General features: G+C 38.2%; 1 protein-coding gene across 1 annotated transcript in view; it reads right to left on the bottom strand.

The window, feature by feature from the left end:
- Positions 1–25,432, bottom strand: part of LOC124165591 (somatostatin receptor type 5-like) — a 264,040-nt gene that overhangs the window by 127,976 nt on the left and 110,632 nt on the right. Inside the window, exon 2 of the mRNA XM_046543049.1 lies at positions 12,649–12,724. The gene's annotated coding sequence lies outside the window, so the exon portion shown is untranslated. The remainder of the gene's footprint in view (positions 1–12,648; positions 12,725–25,432) is intronic.

Below are 25,432 nucleotides of genomic sequence, written 5' to 3'. Positions count from 1 at the left end.
AAATTCCCTCCGCAGTTTGGTTCTTCGGGATTTGGAAGACATTTTCCAGCCTCTGTCGGTGACCTGCCCCTTCGCAGAATAGGTTCCGACTGTATGGAGATTACAAGTTTTTTCGTCGGTGAGAAAAACCGTACTTTCAGGCCACTTCCAAATGCCGACTCCAATGCGGTGGATTTGAATATTAGGCATCATTTTTCTCAAATCATCGGATTTTAATTATAGCGATACGTAATTGTATTAAAATTCGATAAAAGTTGTTTGATATCAAGAGTGTTTAAGCATATTATTTTCCATTTCTTCATCCTGATGTGATCAAATTCGTCTTCAAAATTTGGCTTACTAGAGTGAAGACGATTTTTAAGGAGGGTATTCGGCTTAAGAAGACGTATCACCCCTGACTGAGTGAACTTTCCTCTTGAGTGGTATTATAATGGGTGAGTGACACCACTCACCTGACATTTCGAGCATTGAATTTGTGATCGCCTTCAGGGAATTAATTAGTGATATATAGACGGCTTTTCGGCATAATACACCCTTTGTCTGTGCTCAGATGCCTCTCGATTGATCAGTATGTATCATCTTCGCCTGAATCTTCCAAAGGTTCAGATTTCAAATGTTATGCAATTGAAATCTGAATCTTTAATGATATTTCTCTTCCGAAGGTGGATTACAATGCGTATTTGAACCATTTGCGCCACATTTTAAAGGGACACAAACGGGACAGTAGGTAAGCGATGAACTTGAGGCGAGTTCGTTGGCTGAGTAAACAACAAAACAGTATTATATAGCTTGTGAACAACATAACAAGAGAGAGAGTCGTCGTTCAACGGGAAGTTAGCCAGGAAATGAATCGAGAGTAGTCGGGAAAGTTGACTGTCAGGAGTCTGTTCGCCACAGGTAAGAATTGAGGCCAATTACAAAATTAATTGTGCCGAGTGTTTGATAGAGACCTTAGCACACAGCGTTGGTGATTAGGGCAAAGAAAATGTAGACACGAGAAAATTCAGACCGAGCTCTACTAAGAGAAATAATTGATATAAGACGATGGCGTTTACGGGGTATTTCGAAGAGACAATATCGATACCTCCACGGCACAAACGCTCAGCAATCGCCCACCGAATCAAGTCCGCTCATTTAGTAGCCCTAGTAGTACTAGATGAGCGGATTTGATTCGGTGGGCGATATTATTCGTAAGAAAACGCGAAATACCCAGTAAGAGTAAGAATCCAGAACACCTACGCAGTCATCTCCACAATTTCATCGTAAGTAATCCAATATTTGACGCCTTTATATACCTTGTTATTGTGTGTGGCAGCAAAGTGGGTCATTAGTAAAAGTGACCGAGTGAATAATCATTGTTGTTCTATGCTGAGGTAGTAGTAGTGTTTCTTTTATAGGGTGCGTCTGCGGCCAAGGCCATTTTGCACCACTCACTGACTGGAATTGATAAAGGGGAATTGGCCCGTTTTTAAATTGACGCGTCAATAATTTAAAGGAGGTATCATTTATATTTTTATATTTTATTGACAAGTCGAGTTGAGTGTAGGAATGCTATCAGTCGGGAGATGTTTTCGGGAGTGTCTCCTAGTACCTCAGCTAGGTTATCTCCGAGGTTGTGATTCACCCGTGCAGTCCGATATCTTGCACAGTCCGTCAGGATATGTCGCACTGTTTGTGGACCATCGCAATTTAAGCATTGGGGCTGTATTTTCTCTTCGGCGAAGAGGTATGAATGGGTTAAAAAGCAGTGGCCAATTCTTAACCGTGCTAAAACCACTTCCTCCCGGCGGACATTTCTTACAGAGGTCTGCTTTTATGCTGAGATGTGATTTACGATTTATTAAATATTCATGAAGATTGCAAGGCAAAGTTAATAAAAAGATTGTGTAAATATGGTGGGCTTTCCCGGCTACTCCTATTGATGAAATATTCTCAGGTCATCATTCGGAATAGGGCTGACTGCAGAGTATAGGTCCAGGCCAGATTTTTAAACTGAACTAGCCAAAGGCTGGTTAAGACCCAATCTTGTCCAGCCAATTCAAATTGGCTCAGGGGGGTTGGAATTTAAAGTGAGTCCATATTAGTTGTATTTTATCAATCAACGGTCTCCTAATTTGGTTGATACTCTGTTCAGAGCCTCGGTCAAGCTTTTCTCCTGGAGACATATTTCTATTGCCTCTTTCACTATCGGATCCCAGTTACTATGAGGTCAGGATTTAACGCTGGCCTTAATTAGCCATACCCCGAGCCAATTCGGAGAAGATTTTATCGAAAAAAATGCGTTTACATGGTCTCTTTTGCTAGCCGATCCCAAAATTCATCCTAACATCTAGTATCATGAGCCTCGGCTCGATTTCCTATGAATTCAGGAACCTGAATTGTGTAGTGATCTGTGCAATGGCACGGAAAGCCAAGGATCCGCGGTTCGATACCCGATCCAAGGGATTCTTTGCCTTGAAAAATCATGCATATACCGAGTGAATATTTATTTTTACTTTATTGTAAGAGATCATATTTGACTTATAATATATTTATGAATATTTTATGACAACTTAAGTAAAAACAAATATTGTTTCCAGATTTTATAATGAACATGCATTCATCTAAATTATTTTTTACCCATGCCCTGTATCATTGGCGCTCATGAACAAAGGGTGCAAGGGAAATGTTCGTTTAAGTATTCCCAACAATTCAACTACTCTCTAAAAGAGATAGGAAATAGGAATCAATAAAATCCTGTATTCACGGCTTACTAAGCACGGCATGTGAAGTACTTGACGGAAATGAATCTGTCTCCCTTTGTACACTCAATAACCCGGTGGTTGGACTAAATGATAAAATGATCAAATTCAAACACATACAGCTTAGTCTGGGGAAGCTCTACCCTCGCGTATTTTCGTTTAAGAATTCCCAACAATTCAACTACCTACGTTTTACAAGGCCTATTAGGCTTAACCATTTCAATAATATTCAATTGACCGGCAAAAACGATTTTCACCACGCCCCTACTGACGGCGTGATCTGAGAGGGTTGAAAACTTGGTAAGTCTGTGCGAGAGTGGAGAGCCGAATCGTTGCAGAATAGGGGGGAGGGTTGAGATGGGGGCGGCAGGTGTTTTTTCGCTCTCTCGCCTTCCTGGAGTGCCTCCGAGGGGCGGGGAGGGGGTTAAAGGACGAGCGACACTTGCCGCTGCCGCCGCCGGGGGCTGCTTCCTCCCCGGGGGCGGTAGGGGAACCGGTGCAATCGATGTGCAAGCTGATTGGCCGCCTCCGCGTGCGCGGGAAAGAGCGGGGAACCGCCGCCGGTTGCCCCCATTGTTTCAGCGGCGCCCCCGAGTGTGGTGTGACTGGTAATCCTGCCCTGGCGCCGGTTATGCGCAGCGGTCTATGTTTAGTCCTGTAGTATTTTGTACTTTTCAGGGAGAGGTGACACTGAATGATAATCGGAATCTAACATTATGCGCAAAATCTCCATTTTGCTACACGCTGCGTACCGGGGTATTTAAATTCCTAGGAACGCCGATTCTGGGTGGAGGTGTTGAGATTGGAAATATGTGCCTATCAGGGCGTAATGCCTTTGGTTTAAACATGGTTAAAAAGCTAATGTTTAGAATATAACTTTACCCAATCAAACGTTATGATGCATCAATTCATTAAGAATAACGAACAACAACTGAAAACGTACTAACGAATACGTCTTGTACGCTTAAAAATTGTTTAGGTTGACGCGCCTAAATGACGAGAATCATCATCCGTCGGGACGTTCGTGAAAAAAATGACAAGAAATCTCGCCATCCGTACGCAACGTGTTAAAAAGAATTCCGCGCCCAATTTTAAATTAATACGATCGATGAGAATATTTATGGGACTTGAAACGCTATAATTTCAAATGAATTTGCATTTTTCGTTAATGTGGTCATTCATTCCTCCCACTCTCAAAATGTTTATTTATGTATTAATGTACGTATTAAAAGAGAATATATTTCTGTATTTTAAAGCGGCTTCACAGATTGCAGCCAAAGTTAGTACGTTGGTGAATCTCATGCTTCCAAAGCCCGTTATGTTACTTTTGGTTGTGTGCGACGCGTCGCTTTCTCGTTGCCGTTTGTTATGTCACGTCATACAACTTCTGCGATTTGACATTCGGCCGGGTAGTCACACCACTTGACACGCTCAAAGAGGAAGAATAACTGAAAGGGTTCTACACTTTATTATTAATCCTCACCGTCCAAACATTTTTGCTGCGGATCTTGGGGCAGCGAAATTCCGACCACTGCTAATGCCGGATATTTCCTGGGCCTCAGGTGCTTAAAAACAAAAATGTACCTTTGCCTAGGGTTTTATAAGTATGTTTTAAGGTTTATATTTTAACTGCTTCATTAGCAAAGAATTAGCTACCCACGCATTATTTATAATATTCCCTTTAAGATTCACACTTTCCAATTGTACCACAAGAAAAAGATCAATTGTCTAGAATACGGTGCAGGCATGCCTGAGGAATCCACTGACCGGGATATCGCCGCATATATTACCAAGGTGTAATATTCCCGTGATGATTTGGTTGCTTTAGATAGCAAGGCATTAGCAAATTATATTTCAGAATTTTCTTTAGTGTTGAAAGTGAGATTAACTCTTATGTGTCACACTGGAGAACTTTCAGTTTTTAACCGCCTTTAGAAAGAACGATTCACTCCATAGGCACAGGAAAACTAACTTCAAAGACCTCATAAGAAACATCATGGTGGGCTAAATATAATCATTCCTGTTACGTCATCTTTAGATTAAATGCCCAATGAACGAAGGTAAATATTCTAGGAGTAAGATTGAAATACTGATCATTGTTTTCGAACTTAAAGGTTTAGATGTTTATTAATAGATAATATAAGGTGGATAACTTTTATTCGGTAGAATCAGAAATTTAAAAAAAATACCTGATCAGTTAAGTATGAGTTGAAACTGATTGAAATATATTATTAAATCATTGGACTACAGATCATGTGGTTGAACTACATCTGTAATGACTACTATATACTCAGGGAAATGGGAGGAAATTCTTTGAACGAGGAGAAAGCCGTCATGAATACGTAGGAGCGGCGTGACCCGATGGGATAAGGATGGTTTAGAATCCAGGCTGAAAACCTGTGTTTCCTGTACGGTACCGGCTAAATAGAATACTTGCGGCAGCAGAAAAGATTCAATAGGTATACTAATGGATGATACAAAACAGTTTTTGCCAAATCCCAAAGACTTCCAGGTTTGGCTGCAGGTTACCATAAAAATCTTACAGTCGTTAAATGTAAGACTTACGGTTATATTAGGATAAGAGGTTGAATATCCGTCAAAGGGGACTTTGGGCGGGATAAAAAAAATAAATATGGATGGAAGAATGGCAAAAGAAAAGTGTAAATGTCAATGAAAAGTGCGAAAATATAAAACCGGGAGAAAAACAAAATTAAATCAGTCCGAAAACCATTGAAGATATGAAAATATTTATAAAAATAATGAAAATTTGAATGCTCGCAACAAACCTAAAAAATGAAGGTGAGAAGCGAAAAGAAAATACTCAGGTTTAAGCAAAGGAAATAGTCAAGCGAGAGAAAGGGTCAACTTCATCGAGAAACAAACCGAGTGTAAACACCGCGAGAGAATTTTGGGGAAAATATAAAGGAACTGAAAAGGATAAAAGCGTACGAGACTGGCCATGGTTTAAATGTTTTTGGGCGACCGGAGAATACAAAGGATGTCTAAAATTACGGAAGATACAGGGGAAATATTATTAGAGCAGAAAATGGCGTAGGAAGAAAGGTGGACATAAACCGCAAACAAACCCTGCCAACAGATAAGTGGGAATTTTAACCTGAAATTGGAGACAAATAAAGACAACGACTATTCTACTGAGATGACTGGCAAAGACGTACAGGAATAATAACAAAAAAAATATTTTCGCATCAATTCAGATTAAAAGTTGGAATGGCAAGCTTAACACTGAAATATTAAGGCAAATTTCCCAGCATCCACATTAAGTTACCGATATAAAACATGGAGACATTTAACAATCAACTTTTGGGCAATCAAAATATCTTTAATGTTTAAAATGCGTTCACAGGGACATAAAATAGAATGCTATTATTATTATTACGATATAGTTTACGATAGTATTACGATAAAGGAAATGCATCCCGTAATAAAATTATTGCCAATAATTTCTGCCGAGAGCCAAACTCTTTTTATACATTACAATTCATTAATTAAATTGCTAAAGAATTATAGCGAGACATTTGATTTGCGTTGTTTTACATCATCGTAAACAAGCAAGAATGAGTACTAAAGTGCATCAAATGTAATTAGTATCTTAGGTGCTCATTTTAGGAAAACCCCTTCATAAATTTCAATCAATAACTTTTAGATTATGACATTGGGCACTGAGAAGAGCTAAGGAACATTTCCATGAAAATAATTCGGGTTAGGTAGAACAGACGACTCATAAAAATTCTGTGCATGGCTCAGGCAGCAAAATCAATCAATGACCTAAAGTGAATCAGGGTAGTCACGTGGGCAGGCTTGGCCAAAATGTCACGATTTATTTCGTGGTAAAACCTGCCGTGCTCAGTGGCTTAATATGCAAACTAAGTATGCATCAAGAGTGGCCAGGAATGAGTTGGATGTGATAATAATAGTACTCGGTCTTATTTAAAAACAGTTAAGTCGGCTGATGACCTGGCCGGCAGAAAGCTTGTTGGAGTTCGTGGATGCCTACAAACTAAGAGGATAACGTCGTAAAGAACTTAAGTAGACGGAAGTCGTTCAGCATTACAACGAGAAAGGAAGAGTAACACTTGATATCAAAGTAGATTCTCACATACTTGAGCAGCTAGAAATGTGTGGATATTCGAGTAGCTTTTATGTAAAAAAAAACTGGCACATAGAGGACTAGGAAGAACGTAGCGCAATTAGGGGAGGAATGTGTCAATATTAACAAAAAGGAGTTGATGAGTATAAAATTGTGTATTAGTGAGTAGAAAAGACGAGGAGAGATCTAGTTCAAGAGTGAAGCTTAACATGGACACAACGGAAGGAGAATGAGAATAGACTAAAGGAATTCGTGACAGAAGCATGGCGAAGAAAAATTATATGTCATGAAAAGTAGAAGGGATAGTAATTACCTAGAAAAGACACGGAGGAGTCAGAGTATTACTTGCGCTAAAGATTAATCTCCGTGTCATTTTCCTCGAACTGATTACGCATCCACGAAAGCCAGCAACCTTATTGCCGGCCAGGTCATCAGCGGGCTTAACTGTTTTTAATTAAGACCGAGTACTATTATTATCACATCCAACTCATCCCAGGCTCCTCTTAACACATATCTACTTAGCATGCACATTAAAGAACTGAGCACAGAAGGTTATGACAGGAAACCATTCGTAACATTCTGGCCAAAACTGCCCAAGTGCCTACCCAGATTCACTCTATTTTATTGATTACTTTTGTGGTTTGAGCCGTGCACAGTTTTTCAATGAGTCGTCTAAACTACCAAATCGGAATTATTTTCATGAAAATGCTCCTTAGCTCCTCTCCATACCCTCTATCATAATCTAAAGACATAAGCTAAAGTTATTGACTGAAATAAGTTAAAGGGATTGCCCAAAAATGTATAGCTAAGCTCATCATCATCATTAGTCAACAATCCAAATATTGGTTCGACGCAGCTCTTCATTCTATTCTTCTAACCGCTAACCTTTTTATAGTGACGTATGTCTCTTCTCTTTTTCATACTTTATAACCTATTCTATGTAACTCATTGGGGATGTCCCTACGCCTTCTTCCTTCCACCTGTTCTTCTACGATTGTTTTCACCAGGCCATTATGGCTCATACTGTGACCAACCTAGTCTCCCATCTCCTCTTTCTGGTTTCTAGGAGACTTCTCTTATCTACCACTCTTCTAAGTACTTTCTCATTACTTACTCGTCCTATCCATTTTATCTTCATCATTCTTCGGTAGCACCACATTTCGAATGCTTCCTTTCTTTACTTTTCTGCTAGGGTCAACGTCCAAGTCTTGCTTCCATAGAGAATTATGCTCCATATGTAGCACCTGATGAATTGTTTCCTTACTTATATGCTGGTATAGGGATCGGGTTGGTGTGGTGGCAAGAGTGTTGGCTTCCTACCCGGCGGGCTCGCAGTCCCGGGGTCCTTCAAATCCCGGCAGTGGCAGAGAATTTTCAGAGACCTGATCCCTGCTTGAGTGTTGTGTGGAGGACATTTCAAGCGTAACACTCCGTCCGTCGGATGGGACGTTAAGCCTTGGTACCATTGGCGCCTTTCGTTAAGAACAGGCCAATGCCGACGCCGGGTTTCTCTCCACCCTTCCTTCCATACCCTACCCTCATGGCGCAAATGACCTTAGCTGTCGGTCGCCTCCTCCAAATACCATACCTATATGCTGGTATCCTCAGCTGTAAGAAGATTCTTCATGTTGTAGAAAGTACGCCTATGCTATTAATTAAATTTCCTGCTATTAAAAACTTATTATTCTGGAGCACAGCGAGTGCAAAAATGACTCTGAAATTCATGGGAAGGATTTAGGGTACTTCAGCGGGGAAGCTAAAGAGCAGGGCTCATGGATACAAGAGTCTCCTTGACTACCATGACAGTGTTGACAGATTCTCATGAAATGTGGATGTCATAATTAATTTCGACCTCTTTCGAGCTACATATTCTTTTGCGCTCATTACGGTCTTGAAAAATTATTTTCTGCTTTGAATATAAAATGATATAGAATATAATTATAGCATCCATAGAGTTAACAATAAATTAAAAAGATTTGAAGCCTTTTCAGCGATATATTAAGCCAAACAATGCCCTGTTTTCCATGGAAGCTGGCGTTCCATACACATTCATAATGAAATAAATCAACTGGCGGTAGAGTAAAGAACGCTGAAATATTAAAAAAAACATAGGTGGCTATAAAAAATAAAATAATGCGTAAAAATACGTCATATTCAGAAACTACCTGCATCCTTGCTAAATGCTGGTATTTTCTAACCGAAATTGAAAACGGAGATAATTTCAATGCAGTATTTTGCTGTGGAACTTCATACATATGACGTAGTTTTGGTATTCCGTTAAGGTGCTCAAGCTCATCCTACTGAAAAATATTACGATAGGTCCACCGTGTCGGTGACTATACCAGAACAGTAAAAAGATTTATATGCGGCGGAGTAAATAGAAATGAAGTCATAAATTGCGAAAAGAATGAGAAAAGTTTTTTTTTGCATTTCATAGTCTAATATAAAAAAGGGGGAACTCCACGTTTATTTTTTTTATCACAGGTGAAAGAAAAAGCGTTGCACTAACTGTATACGGAATGGCCGGGAGATAAAAGAAAGATAGGGAAAAGGGTCTGCATATAAAAATATTCTCTGTGGCGAATTTGAATACAGGGGCAAAACTGCTGGTTTATTCAATACCTGGTGTGATAAATTGTCGACAGGTATCACGGGATCCTGATGTGTGAGATAGATGGAGGCTTGGATGAAGAGAAAAGGCTCTGGATATTAAAAAAAAACATACGTTTTCGGTTTCAAAAGGTCACAGACAAAGGGAAAAATTAAATGGAACATGTAGAACTTACTCTGACCATTCATGAACCCAAAAAAAAGGCTAACTTAGCCAATAATTTAGGCCTATATTTAAATCTCGCATTCCAAAAGGACTTGATGTATTTTGAGACGGCTGTCATCAAAACACAAAACAATCTATTTTATCTAAGGTGTACATTATGTAATGAACACGGGTCTATGATAGGGACTGAAAATAGATTAAATGTCAATGTTACAATCCGATTGAATGAGGTATCATTGTAATCCATAAAAAGAACATTTTAAATATACGAAAATATATTCTTAATTCGCCCATTTTAGCCTTTCTGATAACAAAGAGGACATATTAAAAATACATCCACTTCATTACTGTACACAATATACAATCAATACCATTGATGACTCCTTTCCTAAAAATTAGTTCGTGGACTTTTGTGGCCCGAAACCATCAAACACATAATATAATCCTCTTGTAGCTAACGACGCTTTTTGAAGCATGTAGGCTTTTCAGATGGACTATAAAGATGAAATGGGGAAATGTGAAAAAAAACTTGATTTGATCATATATAGAAAGATAACAGCCTGAAACTGCTCATCTGAGAGAAATAATAGAGTGGCAGAAATAGAGGATGACTAAAATTAAGCATACAAAAGGAAATAACTCAGGAAACAGTGCTATTAGTATTACCAGTGCGGGCGCATTGTTCGTAAAACCATGAATGACACAGTTCTATTGGATTTTTTGACTATGCCTTTCTGAAAGAAAGAGGGTGGAGGAAATAATCATTTGAAACATCTAATAATTCTCTTTGAAGAAGGCAAAGTACAGATTTTCCAAGGGTATTCATGATCGAAAATTTTCACACCTCTGAAAATGCCTTCGTGAACTATAGACTGAAAATTCAACAAAATGTAATTTCTAAATCGTAAAACAAGTGTAAAAATTGATGAATACATCATACATAATACCCAGAAAGCAGCCCAAAAGGCGTGTGGCAGGGGGTGTTAGGATACCAGCCATTTGAACGTAAAAAGGAAATGCTCTAACGAAATTACTACTGGCATTTATTAAAGCCCATCATGGTTCGGGGGAAGAAGGAGTTCTCATATCTATCCGTTCTGCAAATTATCTCTCTTAATTTATCGCTTCTTTCGGACCTGGAAATATAATGGGGCTCCAATATTATGTTCTCCGTGTCGCTCTTAAAGATATCCATTCTCAATTGTTCAAGCAATGTAAGCCTAGCGAGCAGCCTCCGAATCTCCAGCGGCTCCCGGCCTAATTCGCTTAACATCTGGGTAACGCTGTCTGTACGCCCGTAGCAGTTTTGACGTAATATTTTTGACGTTGATTTGAGTAGTTCATCAAGAAAGTAAATGAGAAAGATTTGTGAATTTTAGCCTCAGAGTAAATGTATTAATAGGGTGAATGTTACGACCTAACTACGGGATGTGCCCTCTATTAATGGTATATTATAATTAAAATCATACATGGTGTAATACTTATTTATAAATGAGCCTTGAAATTTTTTAGGTTTCCGTGCAATACGAAGGCCAAAAAATAACACAAGATAATATTATTGAGGAAGTGCAAATACAACTTCCATTTTGATCTAAAATTTAGGTAAATTTTAATCTAAAGGTAAGGTAAATGAGCAGAGAAGCATTAAATTCACATTTCCTGATATTCATGAGAGATAAATTAATATAACTTGTTTATTTGATCAAGAAATCAATTGCTTGTCCATTTATGTGCCTTTTTCCTTATATAGTGGCCATTTCGATAGTTAATTCTATCACGCGTACCATCAGTGTATATAGAATCTTTCAATATTTCACGAATACTCCCCATATTCCTGAATTTTACTCACTCCCGCGAAACACCAACTTGGCGTCATTGAGGGAGCCAAGCTAATGCTATCGCTATTTTAAATTGTGCCAACCATAGAAAAATAAATTAAAAAATAAGAAATTTTCGTAGAAAATGGTGGACCAATAAAATAGTTTGGTTAATATTCGTTGTTAATTGAACGTAGAACTAAATACTTTCACAACGATCATAGTTTCTGTCATGTGACGTGAAAATTTAATTTTGCAACGAAAGTAATAACTAATACCTCATACCTCTCGTGTACAATTAAATTCTAATATTCCCTACATAACTGCCATGGATGGACGGCTGTAGTGTATCCGAAGGTCGCGTTTTAAGCATAAATACTCTTCATAAATTTTCCACATGAAGAATAATCCCCGTTGGTAGTGAAAAGAACTTTTCATTTGGAAAATGATATATTAATCATGTTATAAGATTGTTAATCAAGTTAATAAAACCAGGATCTGCACCGTGTATCGTTACACCAAGAGTCTGATGAATTAAACATGTAACTTTGTCTTCGTTCATATCGGTCATACGGACTTTGTGGGTGAACATTAAACATGAATGTTTTCATTTGAAAGAAGAACTTAAAGGAGCATTTCAGTGTTAAAGGCATTGAAGCTAAGTAATATTGAATATCAAATAATCCATCATGGGATTAATGGGCTAGCTTCGAGAGACGGCGTCAAGCATTCTCCAGCTTAGCGTGTCAAACGCGATGAAGCGGCAATAACTACTGCCCGGAAATTAAACATCTCGGGTCAGGAAACTCGATAAAAATGGAAAAGAAAGGCACTCAGACGCTCATATTTTTTCCTCTCGACATTCTGTTGCAGCAAAATGAACCTTCCACTGCTGCCAACTTCCGATTCTTCATCGTATTTCTTTTGTTCATTATAGGTCCGAGGAATGGAGTTAAAAATGATTCTGATAAAATGCATTCTTTTCTGGTGACAAATAATATAAAGACACGATAAATCTCTGGGCTGATGGAAAACGCGTCTAACTAGCCCGCCAGAGAGGTTCTGGCTGGCTGAGAATTTCCTGTTTAGCGTGAGATTAGTACAATCAATTCCGTTATCAGCCGTGGGGTGTAAACTTAGGGCTAATTGGCTATTCTGTCTATCCTCACGATCAATCAGTGAACTGTCGAAGTCATGCTCACTTACCCTTCAACGCCTCCAAATCCCAGGAAACGCGGATGCAGAAATAGCACCGGGTGTATCCTCTATTATCTCTCAGATCCTGAAACAGATTAAAAGATAATAACTTTAGTAATCAGCGCATTAGGGAGAGCATTGTATATGGCAGAGATTTTTAAAAAGATTTATCAGGGTAATACCAACATTTCTAATTTGTTTGGATATGTAATTAATAAATTGTAGGAGTGAGTGGCGTATCTAGGAATTCGTTCGGGGGGAGGTCCAAAACCAGGGGGAAAAATATTTGAAAAACAGGGTACTAAGTAACGGGTTTTAAACTAATTTTAACACTTTTCATAATCGAAAAAACTTCATTTGTCATTATTTTAATTTTAAATCACATCTCAGTTAATTTATAAAACACACGCACGCTTTATTTTTTGACAATCTAATGCTGACTAATTGAGGTAGCTATTTTTGTAAAAATCATGTTAATTTATTGCATCCGATGGTCTTAGTTATTCAGTGACTTGCCTCAGTATACGATTGAATGTATTATTACGACTACGAACGGACTCTTGCTGTATTTATCATATTATCTCTTGCATTGGCAACAATATGAGGGCTATCAGAGAAATGAGAGCAATAGGAAGTATCGAAATTAATCCGGTTCCGAAAAATCTACTCCCAGAAAGCCGGCGGCGAGTGTAACTCAGGATTTTCCGATACTTTTGTGGGCCAAATTACGTCAGAATTCCCGAAATCATGGTCCGAAACCGCGTTCGCCATACGCCAGGAAGCAATTATCGGGTGCGATTTTTTTCTCGCTCCCCCGATTGCGGAGGTCTAAAAGGATGAGCCTCATAAGCCCAGGGACTTGCTGCCCGTATTGTCACACCCGCACTGTCCTGGCTGGCTCTGTCTGGCGGAATTAATTCCAGGGGGGCGTGGGGTATCAGACACATGGGGGTGAGGGGGGTAGTTGCCGGGATCCGCGAGAGATGGCACTCGTGTTCCGGTGATAAAGAGTGGGGGGAGTAAAAGGGACGGAGGAATGAGGAGTAAAGAGACTTTTGTGCGCAAAGAGGAGGAAAATGGAATGAAGCGAGAGGATAAAGTACGCAGTGTAGGCGGCAGGGGTTGGTTAGATTAAGGGTTAATTAGCGACAGCGCAGGGAGAAGTTGAAGGTGGCATATTCAATAAGGTTCCTCGGTTTCCACTTTTTTCTTGGAGCAAACTGTATTACCCACTATAATTTACAAAAAATAAACGATACGAATCTGTGAACTGCACAACTGACTTGGGCACTCTTTAAAGCCAATGGTTGACACGTTGGTTATCATGATAAGGCAATGTACATTGTAAGCAAATACATAAGCAAATATAACTCTACGACCTCCGTATTAGTGTTGGAGGTCACTTAGTGTATAAGGCAGGTATTTTGACTATACCACTAAATTGGGCATCTTTAAAACCTATGATTCGACACCTTAGTTGGTGTGCTATTCTTTTTGCCATCCCTTTCACCTTGAGTGGGACCTTACAGGGTAAACGGTTTAATTTTCGTAAATAAAAGTGTTTTTCTTCGTATTTATCGCGTCCGAAAACTAAGAATTGACCAGACATCCAAAACCCAGTCATCCACAACATTTCTTCATCTTCCCCCTCCAGACCTCACTCCTCAGCCCTCCGCCCACCCGAAATAAAAAGGCAGCAGACCAAATGCCAGGACCATTCCCTTGAAGAAGTGGCCAGCAGTCGGTCACGAAACGTCGGAGCAATTCCGATACATCGACGCGGGATATACCCGTATGTCTCTCTTCAATCACCAAGAGCCGCGAAAGCTTTAATGAAAAAAAGACAATTAAATGTCTATAATTCCATGGTACTGAGGGAAATGATCTTTTATCGGGTTTTATACGGCAGAAATAAGGAAAAAGGCCTAAGTGTGTTGCGGGTAGTGTACTACCCATACAGATGACCTCGTTTCTTTTTCGGGAAAATATTCTGAAAGAAGGAATAAGTGGTTAGGAGGTAAAATCACGCATGCGTTATTGATACTAGTTGGATTTTCTTTTCGGGAATGGAGAATCTTTGCGAGAAATGCTCCTTATTATAATTGCAATACGGGGAAAAGGGACAAGAGAGGGTATAAATAAATGCAAGGGAGGCGGAAGGATTGGTCAGATTAAGTGTTGATTGGTGAGTGCGTAGGGAAAATAGCGAAAAGCATATTTAATTGGGAGCCTCATTATGCCACAGTTTTCTTAGATGGAGTTTTAATGCTAGTAAGAAGTTTCAAAGTCGTACCGGTATAAAAGGATTTCACTCCAAATTTTTGGTCGACATTTTAGCCTAAATACTTAGTAAATGTTATAAAGACCAGTTTCCTCGGGTTTCACACCGGGTCAGGTCCTCCATTTCTCCTTCCAACGTTTCGATGAACAACTCGCCCATCGTCATCAGGGATTCAGAAATCCAATGAATCTTGGATTCCTGAATCCCTGAAGACGATGGGCGAGTTGTTCATCGAAACGTTGGAAGGAGAAATGGAGGACCTGACCCGGTGTGAAACCCGAGAAAACTTCACTGCAATTGTTCGCTGGGAAAAAAACAAAAATTATGTTATAAAGACCAGCCAAATAACGATTTTTTTCGTTCAGAGTGGTTATTTTTTTCGTACAGAGGGCTAACGGGGCTATAGCCTCCCCCCCATTTGGTCCAAACACACAGTAGGTAAAATCGAAGTATTTGGGGGTTGCCACTTTGTACAAGTTTTTAGTTATATTTTCAGGCATATTTAACATCTTTAACGAATTGAAATACAAACTAGCTCTAAACTTCGGGCCTATTTTAAATGCTTTTGGTATGTTACAATCCAGTGGTAGATCCAGATAGGAGCCCATTGTGTATTAAATTTACACTAGATAGAATCGTAAAATAGCAAACAGCATATTTAAATGGGAGCCTTATTTTGCCACAGTTTTCTTGCATGAAATTTTAATGCTCGTAAGAAGTTTCAAAGTCGTCGCCCCTCCCCCTTGTCTATATCCTGGACCCACCACTGGTAAATGACGAATAAGGGAATTGGAATCTCAATAGGCAAGTTATTCGCCAGATTTTTCAATTCAACGGTAGTGATCTGGTAAATACCTTCATCGTGGTATTTACTGCAGAAAAGAAAAAGGAGAAAAAAATCATCAGTGCTGCCGGTGAATAAATACGGCCTTGTTCCTAACTTCAAGTCAAATAGACCGAAAGAAGCGATAATGAGCGAACCCCACATAAAAATCACATAAAAAAATTGATCCGATTTGGAAATTTGGCCCAGAATTGAAAATAACTGCGAGAAAAAATTAGTGAAACGGGGCACCCTCTCGTGCATGGGGTTGAAGCGAGGAAATACTAAAGAAAACAACGAAGGCGGTAGGGTTGGTCAGATTAAGGGTTGATTGGTGGGGGTGTAAAGAAAATAGCTTTCGGCACATTCAATTGGGAGCCTCCTTTAGCCACACTATTCTTGGAGAGAATTTTAAACTCGTAAGAAGTTTCGAAGCCGTATTGGTATTAAAGGATACTAATCCAAATCTTTGGTCGCCATTTTAATCTAAATGCTTACAAAATTTGATAAAAAAACATCCGAAAGACGATTTTTTTTGGTCTAAGTGGCATAGTTTTCAGATGATGACATACTAGTTATGATGAATAATGGCATTGGAACCTCAATGTGCTAGTTATTCGTCAAATTTTTCAATTCAATGGTAATGAGAAGGGTAAATACTTTCATCGAGTTATCAATTGGAGAAATAACGAAAGAGAAAAAAAGCGTAAGTGCTGCTGGTGAATATAAATAGACTCGTTTCTAGCTTTGAAGTAAATAGACGGAAAGAGGCGATAATGAGCGATCCCAAAATAAACATTATAACTGTAAAATTCATAAGACTCGAAAAAATTTGCCGGGAATGGAAAATCTCTGCGAGAAAAAAGTGGTAAAGCGAAGCAAACTCTGAAGCGAGTGTGATTGAAGCGAGGGAAAACTAAAGAAACAAACGGAGGCGGCATGGTTGATAAAATCAAGGGTTAATTACCGAGAATTAAGGGATGGCGAGTGGAATATTCACCCCGTGGACGCCTTCATATCCGCTACCACGAGGGTGGGGCGGAGGATCGCGTTACAGTTAAGTAATCCCTCATTTATCCACCTTATTTATGAAGTTGAAAGAATTAGTTTCACACACGTAACACCAAGAGGAAATAGAATCGAACTAAAAAATATAGAAAGTAGGATGAAAAGAATAGTCAGAGCATTTTGAATTGAAGTCAGAGCAGCTTGAATTCTTGTAATTGGTGTGTAATATCTAGGTGCGATTATTTATTTATTTTTTGAAAATATTGTATTGTTTTTTTCATGCTCTTGGCGATCTGCACTGGTTGCGTTTGTCTGTAATTATATTGATTTACTTTTTTACTTCTATTTATCTACCAAGTTGGAAATGTAGAAAGCTAATTTTCTCATGGGCCCCAGTGCCTACGAAAATAAACGACATTATTATTCTTATTATTATTTTATATGCCTGAATGGCCTCATTTGTGATTATGGTGAATATGAACGGCCTTTTTTTGTAATCTATTTAAATCAAATAGACCGAAAGAAGCGATAATGAGCGACCCCTAAAAATGAAAATTACATCAGTAAATTCGATAGGATTTGTAAAATTTTGCTCTGAATTGAAAATCTCTGCGAGAAAAAATTGGTGCAACGAAACACCCTCTCGTTCGTGGGATATAAGCGAGGGAATGCCAAAGAAAGTAAACGTAGGCGGCAGGGTTGGTCAGATTAAGAGTTAATTACGGGGAGGAGAGGGGATGGCTGTTGGCATATTCACACCGCGTACGCCTTCAAAACCGCTTCCACGAGGTTGGAGCGTTACATTAAAGTAATCCCTCACTTTCCTCCCATTTTAATGAAATTGGGATCTGGTAAACGCTAGTAATATCAAGGGGAAAACATAATAGAACTTATAGAAAATGGCAAGAAGAGAAGAGTCGGAGCATTTTTATAAGCCAAAATGGCCTCATGAAAGTGATTATGGTGAATATGTATGGCCTCTTTCCTTAATTTAAATCAAATAGACCGAAAGAAGCGATAATGAGCGAACCCCTAATAAAAATCACTACTGTAAATTTGATAGGATTTGCGATGGTGGTTGGCGTAATATGGTGGAACTCCTTCATGATGCACAAGCGAAGTCTTTTTATTAACCTTGTGCATTGATAGGATTTGTAAAATTTTGCCCTGAATTGAAAATCTCTGCGAGAAAAAAGTGGTGAAACGAGGCAACTTATCGTTCGTGGCGTTGAAGGGATGGAAAAATAAATAAAGCAAGCGGAGGCGGCAGGGCCGGTCAGATTAAGGGTTAATTACAGGGAGCGAAGGGATGGCTGGTGGCGTATTCACCCCGTGGACGCCTTCAAAACCGCTCCCACGAGGGTCGCGTTGATCGGCTGCTGCCTCCATAATGAGGATGCCCGATTCAGTGGAAACCCTCGCAAGGCACTTGCATAGCTGGGGCAGCCATTATGAATGCAGCCAGTGGCGAATAATGAGTGTGGTAAAGGGGTTGAGCGGCTAGGAGGAGCTTGGAGGGAGAGTGGGTAGGTACAACTAATTACCCTCGCTAAAAGGACTCGCCGTGGGTTAAGTAATCCCTCATTAGGAAGCGTTTTCCTGGGAGTGCTCAGTGCTCAATAGTTCTATACACCCCTAATGGCCGGCCTCCGAGCACGAGCCGAGTTGCTTTTAATGGGAGGGAACACCCCAATTCAAGCTGTTGCCGTAGAGGAATTGTAATTGATTTAACAGAAACTGTAAAGTAATTTACCTCAAGTGGCCCTCAATTTTTTAACGGTTTTATGACTTGCGATGTCATCCGTCTTCTGCCCAATCAAAAACTGTTTGGTGGCGCTGAAGGTTTTCCGCAGATTTTCATATTTTCAATGTAATGTAGCGACTAAATGCGTTACTTTATAAGCTATATTGTAAGTTTTTTACACTCCCCTTACCATAAGCCGAGTTGCTTTCAATGGAAGGGAAAACCCCAATTCAAGCTGTTGCCGTAGAAGAATTGTAATTGATTTAACAGAAACTGTAAAGTAATTTACCTCAAGTGGCCCTCAATTTTTTAACGGTTTTATGACTTGCGATGTCATCCGTCTTCTGCCCAATCAAAAACTGTTTGGTGGCGCTGAAGGTTTTCCGCAGATTTTCATATTTTCAATGTAATGTAGCGACTAAATGCGTTACTTTATAAGCTATATTGTAAGTTTTTTACACTCCCCTTACCATAAGCCGAGTTGCTTTCAATGGAAGGGAAAACCCCAATTCAAGCTGTTGCCGTAGAAGAATTGTAATTGATTTAACAGAAAATGTAAAGTAATTTACCTCAAGTGGCCCTCAATTTTTTAACGGCTTTATGACTTGTGATGTCATCCGTCTTCTGCCCAATGAAAAACTGTTTGGTGGCGCTGAAGGTTTTCCGCAGATTTTCATATTTTCAATGTAATGTAGCGACTAAATGCGTTACTTTATAAGCTATGTTGTAAGATTTTTACACTCCCCTTGCCATAAGCTGAGTTGCTTTTAATGGAAGGGAAAAACCCAATTCAAGCTATTGCCGTAGAGGAATTGTAATTGATTTAACAGAAACTGTAAAGTAATTTACCTCGAGTGGCCCTCAATTTTTTAACGGTTTTATAAACTCGCTTTGCTGTTTGTTATCTTGTTCGGGTCAAGTCTTACCAACCCACTTTCCGATTAGATATCAAGCTGAAATTTTCAGGATAACTCAGAACCATATGAAAAAGCCATTTTTAAAAACATTTATTATGATTTTTAACGGTACCTAGATTGTTTTTCAGAATTTAAAATTGAATATGGTGATTAGTTCAAAAAATGGCCACAAAAATCCGATGGCAGCGCTGCGATCATTTAAAGGAACGAGAATGATAGATAGTCGTAACAAAATATTTTTTTCCATCAAAGTTCATGTGAAATTAATTGAAAAAAACATTTAGACGAATTCTTTTTAGTTCACGATAAAAATGATTAGTTCATATAAAAATGTATCATTATTTTGTATTATTATTATTTATCTATGAAGAGGTGTATAAGAAAATAATCATGTGATTATTCTCAAGTAGAAAACTAGGAAAATGGCTATTTATAATGATACGCTTGAAAAAAAATTTTACCCATGATAAAATATAAACTACAAATGGTAATTTCCACACTTAAATAAACAAATCCAATAAAGACAATGGTTTCGACACTCGTAAGTCATTTTCAAGGTTTACGTATTAAATCCCTACAAACATACAGTGTCGAAACCATGGTCGGTGGTGGAGTAGTACATTGAAGTGTGGAAATTATTTAGTTAGTTTATATTTTATCGTGAACATATCGCATTTCGGCTACGTCAACCCTGAAACGATTTCATGCGTTAACTATTTTAAGTTTACACCACGGAACGCTTTGCCAAAACTTGTGGAATTTGGTTGACTTACTGTCCGTAATTTTTCTCTCCTAATGAAAGAGAGTGCGACGAAGAGTATTTAAGTTTAAATGAGAAAACTCACGAAAAAGAACTTGAAAACCCCAAGAGCTTTCAAGGTTCCTCGGAGCGGGAAATGGACTTCGGGTCTTCGACTGTTAGCACCGATCTCGTATCATTTCTCTACCACGGAATTTCCAATTTCCGCAGTAAAGTTACTTAAGAGATCTTAAGTGGTTGAATATTTCAAAAGAAGTTCGGTGCAAAGAATTATAATCAACGAAAAAAGGTTAAGGGAATTAAAACATAATTTACTCGCAAAAATAAAAAGATCAAATTGATCGGACACGTATAAAACTAAATAATGTTAACACATTTCTTAGAGTGTAGGTCAACGTATGTTATGCAAAAAAGTTATAGGCAACGTTTCTGTTTGTTTTAAACAAATTTCGTACATATTGTTGAATATATTCAACAATATGTACGAAGTTAAGCCCTGATGATGGTTTAAAATAAACAGTAACGTTGGCAATAACTTTTTTGCATAACATACGTTGACCTACACTCCGAGAAACATTTTAACATGATTTAAACGAGGTAAAGATAAGGAAAAAAAATAATAAACTAAATAATCTGGAAACCTTAATAACTACTGTAAATCGCCTGGCATTTTTGTTTATTGATGTCGGGATTTATTGCGTAAATTGAAGTGAAAGCGACTGAGAACATATACTATTAGTGGAGAGAATGAGCTACTACGAAAAGTAGCCACCTCTAAAATTCTATCGATAGGTTAAGGCAAAAGATCCACGCTCAAGGGCCATGGATAGATTTTGTATCTTTCCCGTTGGAGTACTAATTAGGGAATAGAGTAAATGCGGAGTGTTTCCTCGATGTGTGATAATTTATTACTAAATACTCTAAAAAACCTCGGTCTTAGTATTTTTAAGTATATAAAAGTTTAAAAAAAATATAAAGTATATATAAATGTATTTTTCTCTTACAACTTAATGCTAGATAGGAATGGATAGGACAACTTAGTTATTTAGAATATCAACACTGCATTGTTTACAAAATTTAGGGATAGAGATAATACATTTGGCGGCAAAACACCTACGAAAAAACGATGTGAACAGATGGTACTAAACGGGATGTCAAAAAAGATTTCATCTGACAATATACATTTTATAGCACTTTTAGATACTTTAGCAAAGTTCCATAAAGTTTCACATCGAAGAAATTGCCATGATTTTTCCAGATAAGTGAATGGGATTTAGAAAAATGTACGAAATGAGTTTCAAGTCTCTTAAATCTCCAAGGTTACCTTTAAACTCAAGGTAGGGGAAGGATTTTGTGTACGACCGTGGAGATAATCCAAATGATTCTTCCCGGAAAATCTGGAGAGTTATTGAATCCTTTTCAATATCTTTGCAAGTTGTTCCCCTCATCGCATGCTCAATGCATGAGACATCTTCAAAGTTCTCGGGAGTCTACCCTACCATTACGAGTGATACGTCACTTTCACTTCTGGCAGTGAGGTACGTGCAACTCGGATGCTTCCGTTTTATCTTCTTCGCTTCATCTCCTAGGTTTCCCTTGGGCAAACAGGTGAGCGAGCAGCATTTACACCAAGTTGTGGAATTCCCGCCGTTTACTAGGCTGGAAGCAAGACACCTGAGCCAGCGCTGGAATTGTGTCGAGCGCTCGGTGGGATATGCATCATATGTTAGAGGGAAGGTAAGGGAAACACCTCAAACTAATGGATACGGTTTTCTCGGGGTTTCAACCGGGTGATAGTGTCCACTTTCTTCAACGCTTCGAGATCCGACTCGTTCGTCATCTCGACCGGTATTCGAACCCCGATCCCCGATTTCCGATTTCCGGTCGAGTGCTTTAGCCTGTTAAGCTACCGAGGGGAAAGACGCTAAACTTAATCGGCTATAGCACTCGAACGGGAATCGGGGTATCCGGGTTCGAATCCTGGTCAAGGAGAATGATGTTATCTCCGTGAATGTTCACACAATTTGTGCATTGCTGGTATACTTAAACGTTCAACGTCATCCTTTCCCTCCCAAACATGACACATTTCACACCGAGTCCTCGACGAGCGCTGGGTCAGCTACTTGAATTGAATTGAATTTGAATTTAATACTCCAAGCTTGAATGTACACTTTTTTTTAACAGGACAACACAATGGAGCTTTAGGTAGCTCCAATGGTTAAAAAAACCAGCATGGGAGCTACCATCTTACAAGTTAATTTCACGGTAGACCAGAAACAAAACGAAATTATATATAATTTTTTGAAACCTTATCACTATGAAACATAGATGTGACAATAACTTACAATATGCAAGAATAAAGTATAATATGTGGACAGAACAAAAATTAATTTCTTTTTCCTCCTTTCACAAAAATATAAAAATAGTATATAATAATATGTATATTATTCACAAACATAAAAAAGATCATCCATATCACCATGGGACAACAACCAACCTTCGGCCTTTTTACAAAACTTATTAATACTCTTTAACTCTTTGATCAAACAAGGTAATTTATTAAAAATATTCGGCCCCAAATAAATAAATGATCTTTTAAATAAAGAAAGATTAGGCTTAGGAACTAGAAAATTTACATTCCTACGTAAGTTATAACCATGCTTGGTTCCAGAAATTGCTGGAAAACTACCACTTCGCAAAAAAAATAACTTTAAAGTTTTATAAACAAACATGTACCTTGATGGCAATAACTTAAGACTAACAAATAGGGGGTAAGAAGGCTCAAAACTTCTAGCCAGGTAATCAGCGAAAATTACCTTTTGATGATGACCGTGTCAGGCTTCGAAACGTTTGAGAAAAAATGTCACTCTCATCCAGTTGGAAACCGAAGAGAGCCTTATTCAGTGTATTCGCCGAAAAAGCACCAGATCTTACCTCACCTCAAATTACCATTGGATTCATCGGCTACAAAAATTTAAATGCAATTCACCATGCAAGACGGATGTAACGAAGAAATCACATCTTTATATGAAACACGAAAAACTATCCTTGCAAAACTATATTTCCGATCGAAATTGATTCGCATTGCCATTTATTAAACCTAAAGTAGAATGAATTGCTTAAGAAAACGCTAGCAATACACCGGAATTTTCAACACCAACTAGTATCTTTATTTCATTCACTCATATCTTAAGAAACGTGGTGCGCAAAATTTTCAGTTTTTGTTTAACGTCAAAGCAGTTGGTTCAATAAATTTTATGAAACATAGGGGAAATAAGTGTCTCGAAAACCTAAATGGTTCGCCAAATTCAAATTAAGAAAATGTTATAAATCATTGTGAAGAAATGAAAAGTCTTCAAAAAGATAAGATTGAGACATTCAACCCTAAACCTCTTTCCTCAATGAAACACCGCAAATGTACGCTCATCGATATTTCGAATATCTACGTCTTTTTGCTCATAATTGGAAGAAAAGCTCAACAGAACCGGTGCACAGATAATTTTAAGACAAAAATTGGTTTTTTCATAATAACCTGAGACTGTTTTGTACGCCAATTTCTGTATTGATAGCTTAGAGGCAAAATAAACTTATCGCAACTTTTCCTACAAAGCGTAATGCCAATCACTTGAAGAAACAAGAATCATATTATTTCCGAGAATTTAACAGTTCTATGGGACTTTTTTTTACTAGAAATGTGCGAAGCAAGATGGAACATAAAAAAAACCTTTAGAATTATATAAGGCAAGCAGGGAAATTCATTCTGAAGGTCTTTTCAATGAAGATTAATCATGCCCATTGATCGGACCAGCTGAGCTGTCAGCCGGAATAACCCACAATGGCATCCGTGTAGATACCAGCTTGTTAAAGTAAATCGTTTTGAAATCTCCTCTTCCAGAAGCTTAACTTCCCTATTAGATATGCTTCATTTGATCTTTTTAAAAACGCAATGATCTCAAACTTTCCGGTTGTTATTGAGACACTTCAAAAATAGCTTACATGTCTTCTAATCCAGTGAAATCATTCATTTAGTTTCAACATCTGATTTGGGTTCTTAAACCATCGAAACTAAGTTTAAAAAGACAGTTGAAGGGACAATTACGACCAATTTTCTCGCACCAGCAGCTCTTTACCGTCAATTCTCTAATTAGTAGAGGTTCTTATGTAACTTCCGCCCCAATTCATATCTGACGAAGAGGTTCGTGAGCATTTGGTATAGTTGACATTTTCACGCCCAAATGAACCGGGGCACAAGGCATCCGGAGAACTCATACCAGCTAGTCTTTGAATGAACAGCGGGAAACCTTTACGACTACTCAGTCAAGGATTTAATCATGCCTCCCGAAATGATTACTTCATTTCGTATTCTTCCAAAACATTACATTGTTCACTCTTAGAGTTAATTTGTGCGCTCGAAGGAAGAGAAGCTTTGACCTCTAAGACTTTTCTCGCTTCAACTTCTTCACAAAAAAGATTCATTATTTAAGCACAGTAGAACGTACGTTATCCGGATAATCTGAGAACCAACTCAATTTGGGATCGTCCAATACTATGCTAATTGTAGATTCCAGTGGAAAAATATATATATTCCTTAAAGTAGCAAAAATAATAGTTTTAAATACCTTAAAAATCAAAATGAATGTAAATTATATGTAATTTAAAGCATCTTAAAGATTGCACTACTATGATATTTAAATTCTTATCATGTATACGGTTGCTCCTATAATACCTATAAAGTTATTCTTATTTAATGAAATAACTGGCAAAGTAATGCTTAATATGCAAATAAAATACACGCAAGTTCGATAAAATAATTATAGAATATATTTTCTCAAAAATATACCCAGGTGATTGCATTGGGTGGAGCTTGCATAATCAGAGCTCTGCTGTAGTTAATAGAGAAATGACAAAGAAATTATTATGAAAACTCTCATAGAGAAGTTATCTAAATGGACCTGTTATCTTCAAGAGTATATAAAACAACAAGCTTTTTTCGCAGTAGAGCCTAATGTAGATTCTGCTTTCGCCAATAATGTTATCAGCTTTGTGGAGGATGCCAGAATATTCCGGAAACATACGGTTCACGAAGTTAGGCTGCATTATGCTGGATTGGAATTTGCAATCGGCAAAACGATACTAAACCGTGATCCCATACTCCCTATTGATATTAAAAGTAATGAAGTTATAATCACTATAAAGTGACTATCGCAGTTGGCACATTCTTGCCGAATGAAATTGATGGTAATTTTATTCGAATCATGAT

This window comes from Ischnura elegans, chromosome 9 (assembly GCF_921293095.1).
Source record: "Ischnura elegans chromosome 9, ioIscEleg1.1, whole genome shotgun sequence".
In the NCBI taxonomy this organism is placed as follows: domain Eukaryota; kingdom Metazoa; phylum Arthropoda; class Insecta; order Odonata; family Coenagrionidae; genus Ischnura; species Ischnura elegans.
This window is presented reverse-complemented; position numbering and strand designations above follow the sequence as displayed.